The sequence below is a fragment of the Varroa jacobsoni genome, unplaced genomic scaffold, assembly GCF_002532875.2.
Source record: "Varroa jacobsoni isolate VJ856 unplaced genomic scaffold, vjacob_1.0 contig01674, whole genome shotgun sequence".
NCBI classification, from domain to species: domain Eukaryota; kingdom Metazoa; phylum Arthropoda; class Arachnida; order Mesostigmata; family Varroidae; genus Varroa; species Varroa jacobsoni.
Window position 1 is genome coordinate 7,981 of NW_019214675.1, and position 27,712 is coordinate 35,692.

The following is a 27,712-nucleotide window of genomic DNA, read 5'->3' on the forward strand; positions in this document are numbered from 1 at the left end:
TTTTTGTAACTATTGCATTTTAGAAATACGCCAACTCTATAACAGGGTATTATAGAAATATATAAACAGTGTTAGGATGTTTCTGTCACCAATATGTTTTCCAATTCAGTCCGCTTTTTACGTATTTCTCGTTACTTCAGGAGACTTTTCTCGAGCTGTCTGTTTATCTTGGCCACAGCCTATATATGAAGAGATACCAAAAATAGATTGATCCGAAAAAACAAACAAGAGATGTGAATCTGGATAACCAAGTTATTGTTATAAAATTAGCAGATACGTGAAAATATGATTACTATGAAGGAAACTGTGGTTGCCTAGGCAAATATCTACTTGGTAAAAAAAAGCGGTTGTTGATACCCTGTTAGTGTGAAAATTATGAAGTGCTTTCAGAGCGTACTCATACACTTAAAAGATATTATAAATAATACATTAAACTATTACCTTCATTTTTTAATCTTCCACATTATGTATTATCAGTGAAGTCATATGTATTTAGCCATAGCAAAGAAGCAATTAAACAAGGAAGAGGCCACTATATTCAGAGCAATGCAAATAAAGAACAAACAAGCGTCTTATTCGACTAATTTACAATAAATAAAAAGACCGTACATGCCTTTAAGAACGAAAACAGTTGGAATAAGAAATTTTATTGATGTTTTATAGATAAAAATATCTTCGGCCTCCTCTAGCCCTTGAAGTGTCTAGAGCCTTGCCGTTCTCTTATTACAGCGATCGCCGTTAGTTTTTTGCCTGGTTTCATCAGTAAGTTCCATGTGGATCAACCCGGACCACCTAACGAAACCAACAATAAACGCGTGAAAAGTTTCTGTCAGCGAATATAGACAAATTTTCGCATCTAGCATTTATTAATTTTACTTCCAATGTCTAAATTTATCGCCGCATGGGACCGTTCGTAAGCGTTTCGTTCCTTGCAAATCTTGTCATAGCAAATTTTTTACCTTTGTACGCTAGACGTAAACAACAAAAACATTGAAATCCAGAGACTTTATTTGGCTGTTCTTTTTGACGCAAAAAATGCCTTCACCTGTCGGGGACGTGATCTTCAATATACGAGAAGCGCAGGATCGCATATATTCAACGAATTATTTATTGCTCCTTAAATTATCGAAACCTTTGAACAGAGGATTGCACTGGGTTTAAAGACACGGCAGAGATGCCACAGTGACTTGTAATGGAACCAGTTTAACTAAATTCTGTCTAGGCCACTGTGTTTAAACTACGCCAGACCAAGCATGGTAGCCCATCCAGAGGAAGTAACATTGGTCAATACTGTTGAAACTAAAACAAATGTAGTTTTCCAACATATGGCGGATTCTTTTACGGAGAGAAGTTCCAAATATATTATAGCACGCTACCGGATTAGTATAAGACCCCGAACTAGCGTGGGGTAATTTCTCCCGAATCAGTTAACGGGAGTCACCCTGGAAAAGTTCGCCACCGGCCCAGATGCTTCCCTTTTACGAGAAAACCTCTCCGTCATTTCCGCTCCTTTCACTTGGTTACCAATGCCAAAGAGCTTTTCACTCTCTTTTTCTAGCAAAACTGCTCTTGTTAGGGATCCCTCTGTTACCATTTGTCTTTATCTGCGCATATGCAGAAAATACTGTCCAAGTTTCCCTTTTTCTGTGACTTTCTAAGCCGTAGTTTGGTCGATCTCCTTGTTAACGTAAGCGTGTGGCATATCACCGGTGTATGTAAGGCATCATCATTTAAGCCGGAACTCCATGAGCACATATGTTAGGCGAGGCTTCCCTTATGCGGAAAATGTAATTCGGGAGGCTAAACCATCCCCTTGGGATAGTGTACAATCCATCGTTTCAGGTGCGCATAGATACCGCTCGTACATCTGCTATAGCTCCACGTGCTGCACGATTCGTCTACCTTCACTTCTTATAGTATTGAACTAACCCGTATTAGGACTGCTTAGATGCTAACGGTGCTATAGACTTGATTTACTGGCTCTGTGAATCTGCGCTGAGCACTCCAAAAATTAGTTTTCGTCGCCAATGCAGCTGCTTCAGGTGTCGTTCAGACAAAGCTTTCGACTCGTATTAGTTGAACTATAACCATTAATGGTCTTCTCCTTCTTTCTCGTGACTCATGAATATTATATATTAGCCTACTAAATTCAACAGCTGCTTTTGTAGTTTTTGCCGCAGCTTGTATGACATCGAGGCTTTTTCTGATAAGCTTCTCAAGATGTAATTTTGGGTACCTAGCTGTTTCCACTATTTTATAGCCTCTTCTGCAGCCTTTAAAGAAAGGTTTGGGCGGGACCTTTTATCAATAAGGTGTTAAGCTTTGATATGACCCGAGCCAGTTTACATCAGTTCTTTTCTATCAACATGGCAGTCCCATAGGTGCTTCACTTAGATGCCGCTCAAGCTTTCATAGTTTTCTTGTTCTTAAGGTGATCGTAGGGCTATGCTTTACGCTGTTAGATTCACTTTCAATAACATGTAGTTTCAGTGTAAGCTATATCATACATTTGGTTCCAGAACAGCTGTTTTAAAGCAGGGCCTCGCAGTATAAAAAATGACATGCCCTAATTTCTAGTAACTCGGTTGTTAGAAATTTTGATACAATTTATACTAACTATACCGATCCGTTTCACCTCTAAAGACATCGAAGATGACTGTCCATGGCAGACTGTTGAATGCGTCTTGTACACCCAAAATCACCAATGTAAATAGGTATCTAGCTTTTTCTAATGTTTCCCTTTTCTGTTCGATTTTTTAGCCATAATGTCAAATAAGCAAATAACTTGGTAGGCCTCTTTTCTTTTAGTATTTGAACCACGTCCGCATTATTTTTAGAATCGTAAAAGTCTCTCCACTATATGGTGATTCAATGATCGGACATCAACCTAAAAAAGCATTCGATAAAACCTGGCTTGTAGTCATTGGAAAAAATAAATGCAGGGACGTCCACATAAATTTAAGAGGCCATTAAGCCCAATCAGTTAAGGCAGTCAGATTCCTGGACACTAGGCCTGATCAAGGGCAATAAGCAAACAGCCAATAGTTGGCCGTACAGACTATAAGCAAGCCAATGTCGAAAATCGGCAATCCCGGAAAAAGAAGGAAAAGTCTACTCACCTAGATGGTGGACCTCTTAGATATCCGTGCGGCTTCCGTCTAAAAAACACTATGAGATTCAAGAAGCATCTTTTAAGGAAGTTACCCTAGATACGTTCCATTGTTCTGCGTAAGATACAGTGCCATAAGATATTACGAGCAACAGCCATGAAACTCTTAGAAAGCTGTAGGCAAGCCTCACAAAATCTTTTGCCAGGTGTAGGACGCTAATGGAGCGGAAGAAAACGAACTTCGGAGGGGTGACGTACTACCACTCGCAGATCCCCACCGGTCACGGTCGTTTTGAATGCTACCTTCACGGCAGCGGAGTATGCGCCACTGTAACTCACACGGGCACATTGTTTATTTTCGAGGTGAAGGAAACAGAGGTTAAAAGGAAACTAGCCCGCCTATTAAGGACATACAATATTTATTATTATAAACGGTTTATTATTATAAAATGCTGGTTAAAGATACCAGACACTATTAAGTACCTAAAAAAGAAGCACGATGCTTGCATTTCTCTACTGCTGTGGACACCTTCCACATGGCCTGACGGAGTAGAGGCTGGTTCAAATAGGTATTTCTCTTTTAGTTCCGTAAGAATTGCACATCACGGTTAAAGGACATAGAGCTTTTCATCCTCTCGTGGTATTATTTCTGCTAGACTTTTCGGCGTTCCCACAGCATCTCCATGCTTTGGCATGGACTGCATAGTCATGGTTTTGGCACTCAGCAAATGGCAGGCCTTTCAATCTCGTGAAAAGCCGGTAATTGACTGCTTACAATTTTTTAGCCAGTTCAGCCAGGCCTCCCGCACGAGAGTACTTGAAAACCCATTGCGGTCAATGTTTAGCAAATAAGCCTGATTCCATGTTTCTGGTGTTGAATGAAAAGCCAGTATCTTGGCGGCTATGCTTAAATGTGGTACTAATTACCTCAGCTTCTTCGCTGCAGGTTGATTGCTCTTGACCGCTAATTGGTGCGGTCGTGTGCTCTTCCTGCCGAGCCTTCTAGGCATGTTAGACACCACTGAAGTGCCTTCATGCCGTGCACTTTAAGATATCGAACATATCCTGTATTTATAGGGGGTCATGAGAGAAAATCCCGTTCCTCCAGAGAATCTGTTTATCAATCCTGCGAGAGTACTTAAGCACCTTTCCCTCAAATTAGAAAAGTGAACGGCAATGTTGTGGTACTAGAACCACCATAGATACATTTTATACAACGGAATGGCGTGGCTCATGTGAGCCCAAACGCAACATCAGCAGAACAAATTAAAAACACAAACCAGCTGTGCAGGTATTCTATTGAATTTAAAGACGGCAATAGCAATAGATGATATACAGTAAACGTTCACGAAGCAAGATTCATAAACCACTGCATTCCCCATAGCGATCACGGTACCCGACAGAATAGCGACTGGACAGTGTGATGCAACGAGTAGATGTAAAAAAGTAATACATGTCGTCTGTGAGATTAGCAATAAGGCTGATTCGACAATTGAGTCGCCAGGCAAATAGCGTTATAAGGTATACTCAAAGGTAACGTGAGTCTGGGCAGCAGAACTGAACTAGGAAGTGCTTGAGTATGTCTACTCTGGACAATGAATCGATGGGTCTCGAAAAGTTCCTACTTCATCCAGTGGCGATGCTGGAAGGATAACTCGCAAACTTACAAGCGAAACAAAGGTAAAAGGTACCCGTGACAGCGGCTGACCATAGAATGTGAGTCATCTCTGAAAGACCTTTGGACAGTTACCGGCGATAGCGACAGCATCGTGTATCCCTTCGGCCCTGCGCTGGCAGAGACTCTTGCTTAGAAAACGCACGTGACTGTTTATGTGGCGCCAAAAATACGTATCCACAGCGTCTTGTGTGAGGCAGAGGAATATATCAAGAGCACCAATGAACTAGTTATCGTATTTTCATAGGCTGATCTTCATGAATGCATGATAACCGTGCATTTGAAAAGGACAGATATATATACAAGGCGGAGAATTTTTCGGAGATGTTAATCACCACGCGACGGGGGTCAGATACACATGAGCTCTCCTTTCCCTTCTTCGACTAGAACTGAAAAGCGGGAAAGGATACTATTGCAAAAAAAACAGGTAGAAAAATGCAAAATGCTCAGATCTTCCGCTTTCCGTATCACAGTGGTTAGTTGTCGAGAGTGGACGGTACACCTACGAAAGAGAAGTGGTCTAGAAGATTGCCATTGCTAGGAAAATAAGACCTTTTTTTAGGCGTCAGAGTGTGGCAGGAGTTAGAAGATGTTTACCCACGGGCCGTAAATGCCAACGGCACAAGAAGTCTCGAACGGCGAACCCAGCCAGCTCAATCGCGCTCCCACAGCTGAGAGTTTCAGCAGGCTTAAACATACGAGCCACCGCCAAACAAAGCTAATGTTAAAGAACTACCGAGGAGAAAAGTAGCACCACGCAATCAATATACGTACTGATGAAGAAACTCGTCAGTGGGCCGGAAGCGATGTACGTTCATACTAGATCTTTGGTTATTGCCGACAACTTCAACACCCGTCTTGACCAGCTGAATTCGAATCGCACTACGACTTTTCAGTACACGCTTATGCACTATCGTACTTTTATAGTCAACCTCGCCTCGACACGGATTTTTCTAGGGCATACAGCATATTCGAGTATCGACATATTTGCGACAAACGTAATCACTTCAGGATTAGAAGCATTTACCGTCAGAAAACTCAAGCGTTCGTATTCACATATCCATGGCGATAAACCTTACTGTCTAAGTTGAACCCGCTTGAACTGTTAAACTCCGAGATTAGTAGCAATGCCCAGATGTATACAAGCTCTGATATTCACTCATGAAGCTTGTCTTGGACCCGATTGAAATACTTTAGTCTACAATACATCCGCTCCGTCTGCCCCGGCAGCATAAACCGTAATTGCTATATCTGCAGCCTTGATCGAAGGGCGCAGGTAACCTTCAGGCTTGTGGCCGAGTTACAGCCTGAGTTCCACCATTTAACCTACGTTTTTAAAACGATCTATTGAAAAACCGTATCCGTCACAGTGGAGATCTGTTTGAGCGTCAATACAGAACGTCAACTGTACCACGGCAGCTTGCCAGCCTTTCCTGTTAATTGCGCGGCATTCATAAATAATTTCTCTTTCATAAATAATAAGTTATAATGTGCAACCTCTTTTTTGCCGCAGCGTAGGAAGAAAGGAAAAAAAGTTTAATAAGACTTTACTATGCAGAAACCCATATAAGGTATCGGGGACTTTATGAATAAAGAAGCCGCCGGTCCAGATAGCCTGCAATGAGCATCTTAAATACGCTATCGTTCTGGCACCGTACCGTATGGCACTGATGAATGTTTATATACTAATACACGCCTAGTCTAAATGAGAAATGCTAAAGGAACGCCAACCTAATCGTGCTGCCATTATAGCGGGCAATAAAGAAAAAAAAAGCGATTATTATAATTTGTCGTCTAGCTTAGTAACTAGGAGATTAAATAGCTGCTTAGTTAGAATGTCATACAAACATAACAAAAGTTTCGGAAAGGACACTTTACAAGAACGGAGTGCAGGAACCTAATGGCGTACATCAAACGAGCACTGGTCATACCTTATAATCCTCTGTAAGTGGCGTTTGTCGATTTCAAGACAGCTTTTACCTAGACACCCGGTGACAAAGGTATACCCAAGCTGGCTGAGGAAAGTATCCATGTGAGCATGCTTAACGTTGTTCCTCCGATTCTACAACAGAACAAAATAACTATCGACAATAAAGTGGTCGCCCTTCACACATATAATTCGTCTGATTCAGTGGGACGACCTAAGCCACTCTTATTTTCCATCTTACTGAAAAACCTGTTTAATCAGATGAAGAAGTCGAAGAAACCGGTCAAAGTAACCTGCACGCAGGCGATTTAGTAATATACGAGTAGAACAGTTTTAAATTGCACCAAGCAGCAATAAAGGACAGATCACAAATCTTGTCAAGACGGAGGCAATGAGGGCACTTTTACCTGATTAGGATGTCTTCTGTCTATCTTAACCGATTTCCACAGTTGGAGTTGTCTTTCACTGCAGACGTTAGAAGCTTTACCGCGCACATCAACGAACGCTGCAGGAAGACAAGGAAGGCAGTGTCGGCTGCATAAGCGATAAAATTGCTTCATCGTTTATCCCACACAAACGCTTTCAGCTTGTTTGACGTGAAGATAGTTCCGATCGAAATCTATAGAATACGCATCATTTGGCAAAATCTTGCAGAAGAAAACATCGAACAGTTAGATCGTGTCCAAGCTTCCTTCCCTTGGGAAGCATTGGAATTATACATTACGACACAAATCGGCTTGCGTGTCTCCTAGCCGAGTCGCTATTGCTGTCGGAGGACCTATGCCGCCGCTTTGAACTTGCAGGCACGGAGCTTTTTAAGAAAAATCTTAGGGACTTGGAGCAAAAAGTGACGGAGACTGATGGGGGTTTCTTCGTTTTGGCTTCGATGAGAAACAACGAGTAAAAACGGATAACCCTGCTAAACACAAATGACGCCACACACTTTATCGTACATGGGTATTACTCTATAAACTCTATAAGCACTCGCGTTTCTACACCTGACGATACATGTACGTGTTCTAGTTGCGGCAAAACTGTGATAGTTATCATAGTGGTCTCTGCCCTCTGGTACTACCTTTGAAATATCTGTAGTTTTATGAAATCAACAAGAGTCGTATAACTTAATTGATGCAAAGTGTTCTTTACATTCATTTTGATTTTAGATACTGTGTTATTGATTTCTGAAATATTTTCCCAGTACCACAAGAGGTGAATAAATTAATTTTAAGATTATAATATCATTTCTTTGCTACTTCTTGATTCTCAACTGTCGCACAGTTTTCGTAGCGTCACACAGTATTATGTAAATCACTACGGTTTCCGACTTCTATCCTGTTACGGATACCTGGTACTCGTACGTGAGGTATACCGGCTTGTGGTGGCTACATTGAACCAGGCATTATACTCTACGTTGCCTAAGGCCTTATGTATTGCACAAACTAAAGAGTATTATATAGCTAACGGAGAAGATCATTATAGTGGGTCATTGCCTGAAGCGGCGAAATGAATTCCCGCTTCCTAAGAATTTTTTGCTGGTAAGGCATTACGAGGTATGATCTCATCTGAACCGGAACACATATGTAGGTTTTATTTTTAGGACTCTTTTAAGTGTTCGAACATTATATTTTTACCCATATGACTGCTTTATTATTTTTCGCTGTACCTGAAACAGTAGTGCGCTTTTGAATGCACCTATTACTTACTTATTTGGTAATTTTCTATGCATAAATGACACTACACCCATGCTTATAATTTACGAATTTTGGGATGCGTTTGCATGACTCTGCAATGTGATTTGCGCCTCTATATAATTTCTGCAAACCTTCTCATTCTTCACCAGTAATTTTTTCATTCTCTAGTGATTTACCAAAATTTGTATTAAACTGGTTGGCCTTCACGACCAGTGTGTGCTTTTCAAATCTAAATAAACTGTTGGTAAAGGAGAGCTAATAAAGGCAAGGCTACTTCCGGCATTAATTATATTGGGGCATTTGCCTAAGAAACGTTGTTACTCCATATGAGCCCGACTCTAGTAATATTTTTTCCACTGTTAACTGTGTGCCTATATGATTAATTTGTGTGCGGACAAAGACTTGATTATGGCTCGCACCTTTCTCCTGCATTTCTGATGATATAATTTATGTCTAACAATTCTCCCTTTTAAGCTAATACGCCATAGGAAAAATGTTGATACCCTCATGTTTAAACTTCTTCTTGTTGGCATTAGCGGGCTTACTGTCTGTAAATAACGGGCCCTATCTCTGAGGGCTCTTTAGCCCCACTAAATATGCTTGCCAAGACAGGCACCGCCTCGCTAACCGTCCTTGATAGCTTACAAAACGCTTTCTGGAACGTCATAAATCTATTGACCCACGGTTCTAACAGAGTAGAACAAGGCAAAAAAAGAAAGAGGGAGTCCCAATGAAGGCCCAAGTGTGAATGATACAAAGGGTACGAACTTGTAGACGAAACTAGACGAGCACGACTAGATATTTCAGGACGTTAGTGGTATGATAATAAAGTAAGAGATGCCTCCTAGGAGACAAGAAATACTTTTAATGTTAGCTGAAAGGACTTGTCTGCGCAATGTGTGTAACTACCGGATCAAGCATGCGTGTTTTATGGCCCCTATAACAGTGTCCTAAGAATCTCAAGAGTCTGTGAGGAAAATGTGAGGCTGTCCTGGCCGAAAGTCGACTAAGAAACGCAGCTTTTATGGGCATTTTAATCATCCGCTGTTGTTAGCTGTTTGGCAGCCTCACAGCAAGCTTCAGGGCGGCAGCCTTTGATTTGTGCATTGATAAGAATTTGATCAGTGTTAGAAAAAGTAAGAAAAAGCTGCCATTGTAGGTTGCGGAATCGATAATACTCATTGGCTTTCCAGTTTGGACATCTCCGTATGCAATGCAATGTTATGCGCAAAACAAGGCATTCTAGCCTTAAGACTTATTTATGGATATCTAACAATGGGAATTGATCCTTCGAAGAAATACGCTAGGTCGCAAGAGATAGCGTCCTAATGATTCTCGATTGAATTAAGATGAATGGAGGAAAGTTGACGTAATTCATGACGCAAATACTAACAAATCATGAAAACTTTCATACTTTCTTCTTCAATGTTCCTTTGCCCCATACCTTCTCTACTATTTGTGTACTGTTATGTATGACTGAAAAGTCCTTTTCTCCATAAATTCATCGTAATCTCATCTTTTTCGTTTGGGCCGTAAATATGCATGCTCTTAATGAAAAAAGGGGTATCTTTGACACTTGCTATACTACCTTTTGCCGAGGTCAACAAGCTGCCGTAGCAGCACGGTATACAGCTAAGGCTTGATAAATGAGAAGATTGCTTTTAGGGATTTGCTAAGCTCAAAGATGGAGTTTTGGATCTAAAAAACGTACTTCACCTAGGTCGGCTATCCGGCATGGGTGGCAAACAACTCGTTAATTGGCGAAGAAGATGAATTGCAAACACTTAACTAACACCAGATATATTAAAATTTCATCAGGGCAAAGTAAGTGTGCATGCTTCTCTGATTATTTTTTTTCTGATGAGTTTTTTATTTTCCTTTGACATCTAGCTCGACACTGGGCAGCACAGAGCGACAATAAGGGCTTTCTATGAATAGTTGTTACAGGTGGTGAGGGGCAGTGTCTTCATATCAATACAAAGCAAGGTAGGGATAACTGGCTTCAAGGGATAAGTCTAAAAAAGGTCTATATCCTATAAGGGTCAAGGTATGTGTTTTGTGGGGCCGAAAAGATCTCAAACATCAGTTGGTGTTCGAGAAAAACGATAGGAATCTGCATTTGATCGAGTTACATCGCTTGACGAGTCTATGCAACAGAAAAGGTCGGGTAGGCGAAGTAAGCTCATTCTTTCAATAAATTATGTGTTTTTCTGATAGCTGGCGAATGAGATTCGTAATTCTATATTTGGCAGTAAAGAAAGCCTCAAAATCTTGTTGGACAAGTTCTTCAATACGAGACTCGAAGGGTTCTAGCAGATAATAAATAAACTGGTTGACGGTGGAGTGAGGGAGAGATCATTGCTAAATGCTGCGCTTTTTGTTAGGTGGAAAAATCATCATTGATCCTCTGCCGACCTAGGTCCCGCTGCGCTAAGCAGTGCATTTCAAATACTGCGATTATCGCCAAAGAATAATATATTAGGCACATCATTGCCTAACGAGAATAACTACCGTATTTTTACTTGAATAGTCCCCGATGGCCTCCTGTATGGTAGTAAAGTATCCCTAATATTTACCGTATTGCCTGCCAATCCATCTATCTAGAATGCTGAATGTATTTTCTGTGTATTGTACTCACGAACGTCTACTCAATCGTTCAACTAAAAGAAACTGTGAATCGGACGCAGCTCCTATTGCTGATTAAATGATCCCTATCATCCACAAAATCAGAAAGTATTCGTTTTTATCCTTGTAAACAAATTCAGATTGAACGGCATGATTGCGTCATATATTTTTTCAGACTAAGCCAGCATTTCTAGCGGTCATATTTACGTATAGTGTTACAGGACCTTTAAACAAATTTGCATGAACTCCTGATACATTTGTAGCTCAAGAGCAGATTTCTCAACCTTGGTTAGCCACTGGTTAAAATTTGAATCCGCCGAAGCGCTCGTCTCGCTAACAGCGTTCACAATTGATATTATTTCTTGGTTTAGTGTGTATACACAAGGCTCATTACCATATGACAAGTAGGCATGCTGGGATACAGAAATGATTATACTATACACACAGTTGGCACATTGTTTCGCGTATATCCTATTTTATTAGTCTTTCGTTTATACATCTGCAAAGACAATTTCAGCTTATTAATATCTAATTGTGACTGTTTGGAAATTGGTGATCGGGTACCAACTTAGTTCAGCTTAGCTTTCTAACGTGGTTTAAGTTAAGTACAACTAAATCACTGTGTTAGTTTGGCCCAAACTAAAACGTGAATGATGTTCTCAGAAGCAGCATACAATCTACGAGTTTAGTGTACATGTCATCCACATTCAGGGAGTCTTAGAAGACTGAAATGAATACACAATAAATTGTGATTCCTTTCTGAAATATAAACTAGTTCGTTATCGAGTAATAGTCCGGGCTAAAGAACAAATGTAAACTAAGTTACTTAATGGTATGGGAGAGAAAATGACAAGAAGAAAATGTTCGAAAAAACAAGGATGTGGTCTGATAGTATGAGACAGGTATTTAGTGCGTGATGTCTTGGAACGAAAGGACCAAGCATGGCAAGGTTTGACGGATTCGTTTGTTCCATGTCGTTGTCATTCCTTTAACTTCTACCTCTAGCGAGGGAAATACTTTATTCCTAAGGGTGCGGATAAATACATTTTCTCCACTAGCCGGAACGGGCATAGCATGTTAAAAGTGACAAACCTTCAAAATTAAAAACGCTTCGAAGTACCAAGAGGCCACCAGCGATTGTCCAAGAAATTTAGACACCGCATTTCCACAAAACAGTTTGCTGGAAGACAACATTATATGCATTTTGAGGTACCGAAATATTGACTATCTAGACTTCAGATTCGTTGATTCGCGAAGCACTTGTTATATTTTTTTAGATGACGCCCAGCGCGTAGAATACCAAAAGACAGTGCATGTATTTTTTACCATCAATAAACTAAAAGGTGGAACGCGTTGACCGCCCGAGACCGATTCCCTCATCCAGCGGCTGCCGTGCGATACCCTTGTCTTTATTCGAAAACAATTTATTTTACTACGCATACTGGCTAATCCTTCGGTATAAGTCAGATTAGTGGTCCAAGGTGTGAATGGCCTGTCGCAACCGCGTAATCCTTGCGTTCCATAATGACAAGGCGCGTTGCTCGCAAATTTGATTTCGTCAACTTTCCAACTCTCTCTCTGTGCACGCTTATTAGCGACGACTAGCGGGAATTCGTCATAATTGAAACGGGACTGGTCTTCCAACATACGATACACACGTCCATCTAGCGGTTGGTTGGTACTAAAATAACGCGATACTGGACTTCCATTAAAGCTATGTGACAAAACAGTTGTTGAGGGCATTGTGTTCTGAGATGCTCATAGCCCTTCTTCGATAACTGTATCACGGATTTGCAAGCCGAATGTGAAGCCCCTTTAACATATCGGGTCCCTTCGGCAAGTAGCCTCGGACTAAACAGGCCAGCTCCGCATTGGAACAACCCTTACTACTGTGAAAAATTTGATAAAAAAGGCTAGACTTGGCCTTCTGTCGTATAGTCGTTAGTAAGACTTTGAAAGTTCCTTGGCCGTTCACGAAAGTGTCCGCCTGGGTCTAAATGACGTTGAATTGTTTAGGTAATCTGAGTTCCAATTAGGTCTTCCCAAATGTAGCAACAAGCGTGCATTAGGTTTGATGTGAAAATTAAAATCAATCGCACAAACACTCTTCAGATGTTGCAGAACACCCGCGGAAACCAGACACTGAGTAAACTTCAAACAGGGGATTCAAAAATTTCAAAGGAAAAATAGCCTGTTGTTGTTGACCCTCATCATAAAAGGCTTGTGACAGCGATTACGGGCGAGAACTTGCAGAAGGCAAAACAACTCATACCTGCTAGCCACCCAGATAATCATAAAAGAGCTGACAGAAGTTATCGAATTTCAACGGCAAAGCATTTAACGCGTCAGAAAGCTCACAGATAAATGTCATTACATCATGTTGAAATAAGTTTGTGGCCAGAAGTAAGCGTACGAGAAGACCAAGAAGCAATCTTCCGGGTATCAGTTCAGAAACGAAGCTTGAAAGGAAAATGTCGCACAATCCAGGTCCAAAACCAAGTTGCTACCCGCCATTTTCTTCTTATTTCATGTTGCCCAGTTCGACGTCATCAAGGAACAGTGTCAAGAAGTTTTAAAAATATTACGCGTAAGCAAGTGCGTTACATCCGGTACTTTAGAGGAGACCACTTAAATGGGGCGATAAAAAGATTGCTATGGATTCGAAACAAACGGATCATCTGCTCTTCAATAAACAAAGGGTTGTATATTTATTTGATATGAATTACCTTGTGGTTGTTGGCCTGAAGTAAAATGATAGATACTTAGAACGGAAAAGCGATTTTCTGTATCTTAAAATGGCTTAACATTAAGAGATATCTATCTCTTTTATTGTTGCTGCAATTAAAGCAGATTCAAGCGCAACTTGAACTTAACCATATTCCAAGTTCAAGCGATCCTCTTCCAACTCTCAGGTCCTTAAAAACAGGTATTCGTTTTGACCTAGTTATTCGCCATTTCAATACACGCTTCTGAAATCTTCATGCAACACGTTTCACTTCTTCGTTCTTAACGATATGACACGTATTTTCACGTTCCCTATGATAGGGGGCGCATACTAACACGTCCGTTTTTTGGACCGGCTCAGGCTAAACCGACAGCAGACAAACGAATGAGACAGCAAAATCTCTTTATAAGGAAACGCAAATATGATGTAAGTGAATATCGCTAGTATATGTTTAAAGTTCTTTGCGTGCGGGTTGGACTATGTGTAAATAAATGTAAAGAGAAAAACTCACTAAACCTCCGGTTTTAGAGCAAACGTGTTAACTTACCTCTCTTGATACGTACGGATGGGTCGACATATTACTAAGGTATTACCTGAGCCCAAACGGATGCTTTGGGCTTGACACTGGAGTGTTTGGTCAGATCAGGATCCTGGATCGTCTTTCTGTCCGTCCTTCTTCTCCATCCTTATTTGTTACCGACGGCCGTATACTATCCCTTTCCTTATGTTTTTATAATAACCTCAACTCATTGACACTTGTCAGTGCATGCGAATTTGTTTTAATTCAGCATTTATCCAAACCTGTATAAACAGAACGACTTGCTCGAATCAGAACTTCCTTCGATGGATGTAGAATGTTTAAATAGGTGTAGATAACATACACAGTAGGTTTCTTAGGTCGAAACAGAGGGAAAGCAAAAAAGAATATTAGCAGCTGCGTCGTTTACGTGACCCTTTTTCGGAAATAAATCTACTAAAGAAGAGGAGTAAGAGCTTGTACTTATTTAATAAGCAACTACGTGCTAATTCTAAATCCTGTATTTTAATGACTGCGAGAATCGGGGTACCTGACATCACCTAAAAGGGTATATGAAAACAGTCCGTGAAATGGAACGGAAATGTATGTTTTTATTAAGATATCTTATGTTTTTAGCACGGGCCATTTTAAAGCATTGTATATGAAAATATGTCATCTTTATTGTATTGTGAATTTCTCGCTGCTAACGTCGTTTAAAGGCAAACACCATTCAACCGTCTTGTACAATGTATAGACTTCGTCATTATCCGCACAGATAACTATTTAAAGTACTGTCCTATTGTGATACAGTACAACCTTGTAACACCGCTGTTCGGTACAAACGCGACGGCTATTTTTTACCGCAAAAATATTGGCGCTTATCAATTAAAGATATTGCTTTTCCAAGATGCACGTACAATAGTTATTTGTTAGGATATAAGGAAGGCGCAAACAGGCAGAAGGTGTTTTCAATCGTTTCGACCGTATGGGTCAGATAGGTGTTGCAGGTGGTAGTGTTGCCATTGGTTTACCCTTTGGTGCAGCTAGGATTTTTCACCATACAAATTATAAAACGTTAATCTTAATATTTCTCCGCATAAAATATTCCAGTTGTGAGTAGATTTGCGAGCCAGCACTCTAATGTTCACACATTTGAGGTTAGGAGATGATTTGGCCCGGACCCAACTGGTTTGATTGAGGTACGTTTGTTCTACGAGGAATAAATGTGCTATCAGAGCTTCAGTGACTAATAGAGAATTTAGAAACAAATAGCACTTAGGCCACTTGACGAAGGGCAGTGTGCTGCAAATAGATGACGCTGACAGAAACCCAGGCTCATGCGCATCGTATAAGACGAGGAATCGGGAAGATGACTGCCACTAGATGTTCGCTTGGGGAAAGTAAGTCTTATGGGAGGAAAGGGTTTTGGTAGATTATAGAGCGTTTCGTGTGAGCTTCTGCTTCCTCAAAAAACTTGTGAAAGGATTAGAAAATGATTGTTCATCTGGAAAAACTGATTCAGGAAACCCCAGGATTTCTTGAGTGAATTTTTTTCAAGCAAAGACATTACACTAACGCAATGTAATGATTTAAAGAAAATCAATCGAAGAAACTATATTAAAACCTATGCAACGAACAACACATAATTAGAAATACGTTCTAATTGAACTCCTTTGCTTTATTCTATAGACTATCCTATATTATCTCCGAAAGGTCTTGTTATTTAATAATAATAATTATTATTTTAGATAAATTTGCCAAAATCATATCCTGTCGCTGTTTTTTCATTTCGAAATGATCTGTTTGCTTGAATGAGGTTTTCGGCGATGCATTTTAAAACATCGAAATCGCCATACTTTTTCAGGATGTGTGTCTATTTAATTTTAGTTTAGGGCAGTAGACATGTTTTACAGAGGAGAACCAGCTACATTCATAAAAATTCGTTTCAAACCAGGTTTAAGCGTACCTAAGGTTTCTTTGTACAGCGTAGAGTTTTTTCTCTCCTTTCTCTTTCCCCATATATATATATATATATATATGGGGAGATATAAATATATATAGACTTGTAGTTTTTTCGAAAGTTAATTTTAATGAGCATAAGTTTATCCGCTATTTGATGCTAAAAAGGCCTGGTCCTTCTAGTACCGGACCAGCAGCTCTCCATTGCTAATGCAAGGGCCCTAAATTTATAAGTGAAAAATTTATATTGATTTAGTTTGCTACGTAGGAAGCTTGTCCCATTTTATTATGCGCTAACGAAAAGCCAGTGATATATTTGTGCTGACTAAATTCAAAGAAATCTGAAAATTGCATGTTTCAACGTCGAAAATTCGCAGTACCGAGCAGACTGCGAAAAATTAGACAATTCCGGAATCAGACACTGCTTTTAGAACGAGATCGGTTACTTCTAAGGTCGTCTAAATATATGCATCTACCGTAGATCTTTCCGCGGATAGCCCTTCGTGGGATACATTGATTTTTTTGTATGCACATATACAAGCTTTACCACTACTAAACTAAACAGCTTTGATGCTTATTTATAAGCAACGGTTAGGTAAAAGTAGATTGGCTAATAAAATTATTTTTTATTTGGTGTGCAAGACGGTTTCAATTTCGGATCTGATCACTTAGTAAGAAATCTATCTCCGATTTTTGTCAATCATCCTTTAATAGACAATCGTAGACCAAATGAGAGAAAGTTGAAAAAAAACCGAACTTCTGAATAAACAATAGTCCAAATGTACGTCAATGGTTAGCTTTTCTTAAAATTGCGTACTTTTTCAACTGTTAAATTTTCGGAGCCCGGACTTCGCCTCTACCGCATTTTTCCTATGCGACGTGTCTGGACATAGTAGATTCACGGTTATTTATTAAAATAGACCCAAAAAGACTGACTAAATCTTGAGATAAAGCCGTGATCAATTTGCTTTAGTTATATTCTAGAAATGCTGGTTGCAAAACCTGTACATATGTACACGAGCTGATCATAGAATCGATTTATTTCATGATACTAAAAGATCTATGGTAGATGCGTATCGAGACAAAGCGCATATAAACATACTTTCTCGGTCAATATTTCGCGAACCAATCTCTTTTTTTCTCTATAGAAAGGGAGCCAATAAATAGCGTTTAGCTTTGAGTATTATACTTGTCCCAGTTGATCTGACGTTTTTACTAATCAAAATCAAAAGCTATATCGAAATAAATTGACTTTAATATTTCAGTAATAGCAATGTATACCAACCAAGGCGTTCGTCTTTTATGGTCCAAAAATGGGTTTTTATCAAAAAACTAATTTGAAATAGGCAAACGTTGTAATGCACACAGCTGTTGCGTCTTTGTAAGGTATGCAAGAGCCATTTTTTCTAGCTATAGTGAAAGAGTTGTAGCTCTATAGTGGATAGATTATTAGATGACTGAAGTCCGACATTGATCAAGAATAGCCGAAAACTTAAATTAGTCAAAGGTGTGATACTATGATTTTTTACTTAAAAGTCTAATTAAAATTTGGAGATCCTAGATCCTTTCTCAATAAAGCTAAAAGCAACAAAAAAATCAGCCTACGCTTAAATACGGCTTGGGGCTTGCCTAGAAATGATGTGTTAACACTTTTTCCGTAAAGCTCACCGTTCATAGTATAGATGTAAAGCAGTTAGCGAATGATCATCCCGTCCACACCGACGAAATGGCTACCGTGGGTCAACTATTGAAATTATAGTGAAGCTCATTTTGTACTTCGTGCGAAACTAATAAGCTGCTTCACATGCTGTGCTGTCTCAGCCTGGTCGTCACTGTCAAGCATTATGCGTCACTATTCATACTGTGTGCTGTAGGTGCAAATCAAGCATTCAGATACTCATACTACGTCTTGTACTAGATATCTTTCATGTTACTTACATAGGATAGGACTGATGCCAAAACGGATCCAACAGACTCTACGTCCAGCTCGCGGAATGGTGGTATCAACGTATTATATTCTGTTTTTATCTCCTAGTGTCCCAAAGGTAACCAGCGAGTTCTAGTAAGTTGCTGAATAGAAAAAAACAGCTCGACTACTGAGCCTTAACCGAGAAAATAGTGTTAGCGATGGCATCGTGTAGCCACCCGAACCAGAGCTGAAAATAGTACTTCCCAAGATCATGCCAACGGTGCTAACAGCAGAGGTGGAGGGATGACACTGGCGATTCAGCCGAACCTGAATAAGCATAGAGTTAACATGAGTAGATGAAGCTTTTCAAATAGAAGAAACTCGTACCGACACTAGAAATGCTGGCGGTGAAGCCGCATTGTTCCCGATCAAGGGCTAAATATGATTTATCTTTTAAATAGAATTCAATAATGCCGAATAATATTCTGGTTTCAAAATTAACTGTCGAAAATGCCGCCTTTTCCACCCTATCATCCTCCATCATCATGCAATGCTAAATTGTTGGTCGGTCCGATTTCAGAAATGGTGGAGAAGATCAGACATAACGCATTTATGATAGTTATAGACTTTTAAGCTTGAGGCTTGAGTGACAATCGACACAGAGGCACTAGATCTGTACCAGCGGTAAGATTAAGCCCCTTCTGCAGTCACGCAACAATGAATCAGTGGGCAAATCATCATCAAATAAACGAGATTAACAGAGTAGGAAGAAGACCCGCCGCCTCCAATCACAGCAAGAACCGGTAATCGGTTAGATCTAAAATGATTCACTGATAGCTCTATGGGGTCAGGACTATGGTCTACGACGGTGAACGGGCGGGCTGCTAGCAGTTGCAGTATCCTTCGCTGTTGTAACGAACTCCCGGACCACAACTGGAGTACGAAACTGATCCGGGATCGTTGGAGGCGTCAAGTATTACCTAGCGGAACTGTGAGCCGGCTGCACCTTCAGAACTTCTCACGTGCGCAACACTGACTCGGATATCTTAGTACCTACAAAAAGCTGGGCATTCAATCCGTTCAGCATCCTAGTTGTTCGATCCTATTCACACGAGGTGGTTGAGGGGTATCACTTTTCTGATCAAGCTGGAGACCACTTTTCTTTCTTTATGGAGGACGACATAATAGCAATAAGATAGCTTCATATCAGCTTAGTTATAGCGCCATCCGTATGGCCTGAAAAGACAGAATCGAGGCTCGCTTTGCTTCTGAAACTGGTCGGCGGCATGGAAGCTGTGACATTTTTCATTTCTTCCTTTATCGTCGGCGATAATTTCAATGCTCGACTTCACCTGCTCGATTTAACCCGTAACAGCTCCCTTCGGCACGCTCTGGCCTATTACGGATGCTGCATGCGCCGATTATAATAAACTTATGCTTCCGGGGCAGATGCATGAGGTTATTTTAGTATCTGAGCGTATAGACATTCGAAATATGCGAATAATATCACGAAGATTCTTTAGTCCTCAGTGTCTTCGATTCGTCTAAGAAGGTTGCTGTTTAACTACACTATCGGCTTGTTGTGCTTCGGAGGGCGTGGAATTCGTTTCGTGTCCTAGCAGAAGTATAAAGCGATACGCCTAAGGACGTATGCCCGAAATGTGCCCGAGATGCATAAATCTTTAACCCGCGATAGTAATGATTTCCGGTAAGCTCCGTAGCACTAATAATATGATGATCCCTGCATCTGTGCATACATGAAAGTTGTTAATCTATCAAAAATAGAGAAATTAGTAAGTTTTTTTTACGAACATTCCAACAGTGAGATTTTGTATAAAATGCATACAATTCGAAAACGACTGGTTGGTGTATCTTACAATGTTTAACTTAGTGACTAATGGATGTTAGAAGCACAGTGCTAGATAACGCAGCATAAAATATCTTAGAGAAGGATTAAAAGCCCGTGACCTTCAGAATTTCAATAGCAAACCAAAGAACAATTGCAAAAGCAGTTCCGGCGCAGGTGCGGAGCTTTGTCTTTGTGACGGCCGGAGTCGTGTGTGGACGCTGAAGCACCGCCCCTATCAGAAATAAACGTATATTAACGATTTAAATTAGTAATATATTGTACGTGTTACATGACGAGGTCTTAGGCTGGTACCCTTGAAGTCTTGTTACTTTTTAGACGGGAGTAGTCATTACAGGTACTGTAAATAATCAATTCAATTGTTTACTTTATCCTTAATTTAAGGTTCAATATCTTGGTAGTTTCCAAGTAATGTTTTAAGATGGAAACTTTGATTATCCATAGTAATATCTTTAAATTATTTTATTTCTGCATTACTATGACGAGCTACGGGGCGTCTTCACCAAAAATAAATTCACGACCGCGCAACTGGTGAGTATGGCCCAAGAGCAATTGTGGCACAAGAATGACAAGGTCAAGCCTGGTTATAGATACCTTACTTTTTTTGGAGGTATTCGACACGGTAAGACATCGTAGATTAATAAATAAATTTATTTCCCTTCACCTAGATAAGCCTTCAGTTTTGTAGATATGTAATTAGTTTGATAGCAGATCGTTTCGTATTAGAGTTGATAATAGTTTTATTAGAAATGGAGCTTGCCCATACAGCCAATTTCGTTTTCCACTTCTACCCTTGATAACAAAGGCGTAATTTCTTTTTTGTTAAAATGCAAATTATATGCCGATGGTCGAAGTTATACGATTTCTGGCTTTTAAGAAAGGACTTGCATCATGACGATAGAAAATGTGTTTCAATGGTGTGAATAAGACGATACGAGCATTTCTGTTTCCACATGTGTTATCGTCTGCTCAGACGATAAACATCGGTACAGCCCAATGTGGGGACATGGTGAAACCCAAAAAAGAATTTGATATCATTATGACATCCTTTTTTTTATCTTAACATCTATGTTACGCAAGAAATTCTGCTGATTTATAATACTATATTTTGTTGTCTTATTATTCAATACCCTTAATTCTATGTTAATATTGTTAAAGGTTTGGTTTTATTAAAATATGATAAAGAAATCACAATTTTATCTCAACTTTTCTAGCTAAGCTTATGACGTGTTTTGCGAGAAGAAATTATAGCAGGTCAAAAACAGTACCAAATATATATATATATATATATGGTATTGAATTGGTCGAAGACTCCTCATATCACATCTATTAAAGGACCATGACGCACGCAGATGATCGCAGTATAGAGCAATAAATTCTTAATAGGAGCGCGCTAATACCACCCCTCTCATTTCTATAATACTATACTAGAAGGATATTATAGGGTATAGTATTATAGTGGTGTATGTTGAAAGCGCAATTGGAACGATCTGTTCGATGAGCGGCAATTTCTTACCGTACCTCTTGACTATCTCACATGCGTACTTATATAGCTATATATTTACTACTCCAAGGTTCACAACAAATATATAATTAATTTCACAATAAAAATGTCACTCGAGAAAACCGTTTTCAATGATCACTGTAGTCAATACCTTATAGGGTGCCAGTTAGTATTCTATTTCAAGGTACGCATTATAAAGTAGTATTATACTATATGATAAAATAAGGGTATTTTTGTGTTGGACAGTTAAATTCTCTCTTTGTTATAGTGATCTACGTATATCCTACTACCTTAAAAGATATGCAATAAACGAAATAACTAACTGCTTAATACTGTCCAGAGATTTTTGGTATATATATATATATATATATATACTAGGTTATTCCGAGATATTTAATTGGCCAACAAATGAGAATAACTTTAAATCTACATAAGGCAGAATGACGGTATTCTTGTATATCTTAACTAGATTCCCGTTTTTATTACACATTGAAGCCACTTCTCTCGTTACGTACTTGTGATTGGGGTTACCAAATTTAGCCGTATTATTATTATTATTATTATTGATAAGTTATTCACCAGTTGTCTTCTTTGAAGACAAAAAATCAGTTGAAACCATACGAAGGCTAGAGTCATTCTGTATATCCAAGGCATAGTTGAAGTGCGGTCACCAAGTAACCACACTGTGCTATCGATCGCAATTCTGTCTTCAGAAACCTAAGATATCTGGAAGCACTAGTCGCTTCATTTTCGAGTCGTATCTTCACCGGACATAAATTGCAACTCTAGACATCGGCTTACGATCAAATCTATTTGCTACTGCGATCCAAAATTATTCAATATCATCCATCATCTTATCTGGTACTTGTTTGGTAGGAGGCACAGGCGAAGTGTGCTTCTTTGATGCCAGTAGTTGGGCAAATTTTCTCAGGAGTTCCACACGTGCTTCTGTCTATACTAGACACAGTTTGTGAGCAACCCAATCTTTAGTTTTTTTTTTTTTTCTTGTAACTCATAAAATTGCGCTTTAAGAAATTCCATCTCGTCAACAAGGAGCGTCTTGCTTTGTTTTGCTCAAAAGATTCAGTGATCACGACAATTTATCTTCTGTTGAATTATTGCAGAGGAGGCGCAGCTGCCTCTTCTGTGGTCTTCAGGTGCCGAATGATCGTTCTTAAAGTGATTGTAGCAGTGAATAATTGTTTCGTTGAAGACCTCCTTGTCCAGTGGTCTCGTGAATCTTCAACAGATTTTCAGCGATAGACGGTATATTGCCTCTAAATCCAATATTCTTTGACGAAACTTAATCAGCTTACAGCCGTAGATAGTTCGACTTGATGCACCTGTTTACTAAAATTCATCTGTAACCATAAAAAAATTTAAGTTTTATTGGGTATTAAGTTTTCAAGCCAAAAAAAATTGTTCCGTATATGTATTAGCATCAATTACGCACGTAAAAGCTGGGGCAATCAACAATAAGCAAATGTAATATTTGATATAAGAGATAATTCTTGGTTAATAATTGCTGGAATCATAATTTGCTAGAACAATATATTTGTGCAGGTATAGTATTGCACCGTCCAATGGTTACCTAATTGTTTAGCCTTGTGTCACCAAACCTTCTGGATCTAAGACGTCTAGTGCTGTACAATGTTATTGTATGGAAAACTTTGTTTTATAGACAAGAAGCCAACAATCAGATACTCAAATGAGCCAAAGCCAGGAACGCTAGATCGATTGGAAGATTTCGAAACTCTCTGGCTTCAATTTTTCATTCAAAAGATTGGTATTGTTTTTTTTTCATCTCTCCTACCATCTTCAACAAATCGATGACAATTTAGCGATATCAGTAATATTTTTCTATCGCATGTTATTGTCGTTAGTTCTTGCTGATAGTATAACGGTTGGCTAGGAAATATTGTTAGATGAAGGGTTCTTTCATGCTGGCCTTGAAGAACATCGGTTGCCTTCTCCCGATCAAAAGAAATGAGATAGACGCATCGCATAGAAGTCATAATCGAATGGTACTTAACAATCACAGTAGTCTCACTCGTCCTGGAACTACCACATAGACACATATAACATAGAGACAGATCTTTCTGATGTAAGCAGTAAAACCTGCATGTATGTATGTGTCACATACGCACTAGCTCAAACATCCTAACTCAGATACTCAAATGACTGGAACGTAAAGGAACACTCACAGGCAGACGTGTGTGAATATACATGTTTGTGTACGGTGTTTTGCCTATTGCAGAGGCGGCAGCAGCAGCAGATGAGTCGCCAATCGAAACGGCGTAGTAGCACCTATTATTTTCGAATGAGTATTTCCGCGTTCCGCCGTAATTGCAAATTGATCGTTTACGAAACAGCTCGTGACAAGCGGATCCAAATGAAGGAAGCAGATGACGGTAGGAGCCATCATCGCGTTGTCGTTGTATCAGTCCGATTGTTTAGGTGACATTTCGATGCAAAACAGTGTGGGAAAGTTTCATCAAAGACGCCACGCGACTCGAGACGCTGTGACGCACAGCAACGTCGCATGTCGGATGCTCCCGTGTTAAATAAGATCGCATCAGCAACGCCAGAGATAACAGGATGGACAACATCAGTCCGCCTAGGTATATTTTAAAACATTAACTGGTCTTAGCAATTTTTCTGATACTGAAATACACAATAAATCCGCAGACCGGATAGCACAGAGACAGAGACATGGCACTGTGTAATTATCTTGATATGGCGCCGCCTTATAGACAAATTCCTGATTAAGACTGAATTTTGCTTTCACTATAAAATTCAGACGTGTTTTCGTTGACGAACTTGTGACACCTACCTTGTTTTACTATGAGCTGGAACATAGTAGCTGCCTGAGTGACTTAATTAACACGTTATATTACAAATCCTTGCTAATAACTTTACTCAGATTTAAGCCCGGTAAAATGGCTTCACCTGTAGACAGTATTTCCCACAAAGTCAACCATTATCCAATACAGTCAGAATGAAAACTACAAAAGTTCAGTTTTCTTTCTGCTTTTGTTTTTTTTTTTGCTTTTTGTTTGTTACCTTTCTGCTTGTGTTCATTGATCGTGTAAATAAATCACAAGTAGCAATTGTGTGCAAGGAATAGTCCCCAGCAGCCCTTTCTATTGAGTAAAACACGACCGACCTGTAGTAAGGACGTACAGCATTTTCTAACAATTTCAGTAAGTCTGCTGTATTTAACTCCATTTAAGTTCAGTTTTTGTTAACCGAAGGAGGGTATTGACCATTAAGCGCTGTCAAGCATGTTTTTACGCGGCCCGAGAACAACATGGTAGCTTGAAATGATTTATATCTACCTCTTTAAAATACCAGAAGACTAAAGCGAGAAATAGGAAAATATTTCCGTATACATATCGGAAACCAGTGTTAATAGCTAACTAGGAAAGGGAGCGTGAAAAAGGTTCTGTAGAATTTTTCAAGTTTACTTTTATGCTAAGCCCTTTTATTAAAACGACCTATAAGTTTGGTCTACATTTCAGCGCCACAATCAAGGTTGCATGAAGAGAGAAAAGCGCTTGTTCATCATATTTGTAGGTTCGTCCTCCGGCTTTCTTTTGGCGCCATGGTCAAGTGATGGTGGTTTTCAGTTAAGTCGCACAAATCCCTAAGGATAGAAACCTCAAAAATACATTTAAGATTGGTTTTAAAGGGCTAAGTTAGTAAAGAGCTAACTCAAACTCGCGGGGAAATCTGAGTTCTGCGGACTCAATACTACTGCGTATTGCACAGTGAAGAAATTCGCTTGTTTTCGAAGTGCTTAATATCGAAAACAAGCTATGTATACGTTGGCTATGAGGACGCTAAGGTTCTCACTGTACTCTATTAAACCAGTCACCATACTACAGAAGATACAGGAGTGTCCAAATTTACCGTTGAAAAACATCTATCAAGCCAATCAAGAAAACATCTAGATTCCTTATGAGGTAAACTGCTAATTAACCGGATATGACACGGCTAAACATTTTCTCAGATTGAGCGACCCTTTTCTTGCAGAAACAGTAAAGGGTAATAGGAAGCGAAAAAACTTACAATAAGGTTACTTAAGGCCAATTATGGTACCCTTTACAAAAGAGCTACATCCTATGCAAAGAAGATCATGAAGTGCATTTGGAAACGGCTAAATGATTAAGACAATATATATAAGAACACTTCCCGACTATAATCGATAAGAAAAAAGTTATGTTTCATCATGGCAACCGCTGCTTCCACACGGTGTACGATTTAGGCTGCAAAAGTGTATTTCTAGGTGAAAAGCTCTTGACAACTATTTTGTCTCGCTTTTTACAGAAATGAAAAGCTCTCAAAGCAGCCTGGGACCTTTGCACAGTATACAGTGAAAACTCCCGTGAGAGAATTGCCCAAAAGGCTTTGTTATATCTAATTGTGGAATCTTAGGCCCGAGAAATGTATCCCACACCGATCAGTTAGCCAAGATCGGTGAGGACCTGGGATGGCAAACAACTCTTTAATCAGAAAGTAAGCCGAGCATTACTAATAGGTATTTTACTATTATTAGGCTTTTTTTTTAAATTTTATTTTATTATAAATAAAAGATCTTGTGTATGTCAGGGTACGTAGAAGGAAATATGACTTTTCATTGACTTTTAACATCTCGCCCCGAGCCGGGCAACGCGCAGTTACAATAACAGGCTTCTATACAATATTGCTACGTATGACGAGAAGTGGCTTTTCCACGTCTATCTAAAACAGGAGAAAAAATAGGTTTGAAGGATATGCGTAAGGTCCGAATTAATCAATATGAATAAATCAATATCCTAAAAAGTTGATGAGTTGCATTCCGTGGGATTTACCAATTCTTGTACACTTGGAAATGCTTGAGAAGAACAAAAGGGTTAACAAGTATTTGTCTATGACCAAGCGAAGCAATCTAAGAGAAAGCACCCAATGGGAAAGGTAAAATTATCCTTCCTTACGATAATACTTGACCGGGTCTGCGGTCTACCAACTTTTCCACTCCTTGGCAAATTAAATTAGTAATCATACATTTTACAGCGAAAAGGCTTTCAAAACCTGGATGAATAAGTCTTCAGCACCAAATCTAAACATTTCTGACGAAGAGGAATAGACAAGTTAGGCAGGACATCGAAGCATGCCGTGGAGAGTGATAGAGAACACACAGAAAATTCATTTGTTAGTAGGACTTTAGTAAAATGGTATGCTCTTTTGAAGGTAAAAAATGGCCATTACTTACTTTGCAGCATAACATATAGCAACACATATAGAATGGAGCAAAAACTTGTTATTTTCGTTTTTATAGTAGTTGAATATTCTGCCGTCTTGACGCACAAAAACTTAAAACTGTCGAAAGACTTATAGATTGGTAAGAAATCTCAAAATGACGCGGTGTGATGTATCGCAGCACGCACTTGTACCCCGTCAAACCTTGGATAATAATGCCATTCAGACGTTTAGCAGATTAGTCTACTGGAAAGTCAAGAAATATGAATAGGAGTTCCATCTTGAAACTGTACCAACAAAGGGAATCCGCTATGTAAACCTTACATTCGCTAAATTATTGGTTACTGGAAGCGTCACTGACCGGTGGTTTAAAAGAAACATTTTAAATTTGATCACGAGCTCTGGCGAATATTCCTGCGAAAATTATACCGTAGTTTTGATAAAAATCAACCCATTTAAAAATGTACGAATATTGACGTTCAGGTTTGATGTATATAAAATGTATTTACGTTGGTAAAGGTTATACGACGAAAAAATTGGACAAATGGACAAGAGTCGACAAAGAAGATGCGTCACAACAATAATTCATCTTTGCATTGAATTGTGCGTCTGATAAAAAATGGATTCTCTACGATTATTGCGTGCGTTTACCCCTGCGAGTGCATGCGACTGAATTGATGGAACATAAAGCTAAATGAGATGTTATCCGTTACAGGCCCATAGATACTGGCTCCAAGGTCAGCTGCGGCTGTGCACTGTGAACGATAATAGGAACTCATCAGACGTCACATTAAGCAGCGAAAATTAGCAACTAGAGCTAAACCATTCCCACTGCACGACAAAATCTTATGTTAAACCGTAAAAATATAGGAGTTATACCGACTAGTCGGAATAGCGGGATCCGACTCCTAAAAATAGTTTAAAAAGAAGGCGGGAAAATAGTTTTGATGATGTTTGCACAAA

The 27,712-nt window shown here is 39.4% G+C and overlaps 1 long non-coding RNA gene across 1 annotated transcript; it reads right to left on the reverse strand.

Annotated features, from left to right (window-relative positions):
• Window positions 1-620: 620 nt before the first annotated feature.
• On the reverse strand, window positions 621-18,243 carry LOC147751895 (uncharacterized). Its single transcript, XR_015315615.1, has 3 exons — window positions 18,167-18,243; window positions 14,346-14,553; window positions 621-792 (listed from the first exon to the last, which is right to left on the reverse strand). It is a non-coding gene; the product is annotated as an uncharacterized LOC147751895 (long non-coding RNA).
• Window positions 18,244-27,712: the final 9,469 nt, after the last annotated feature.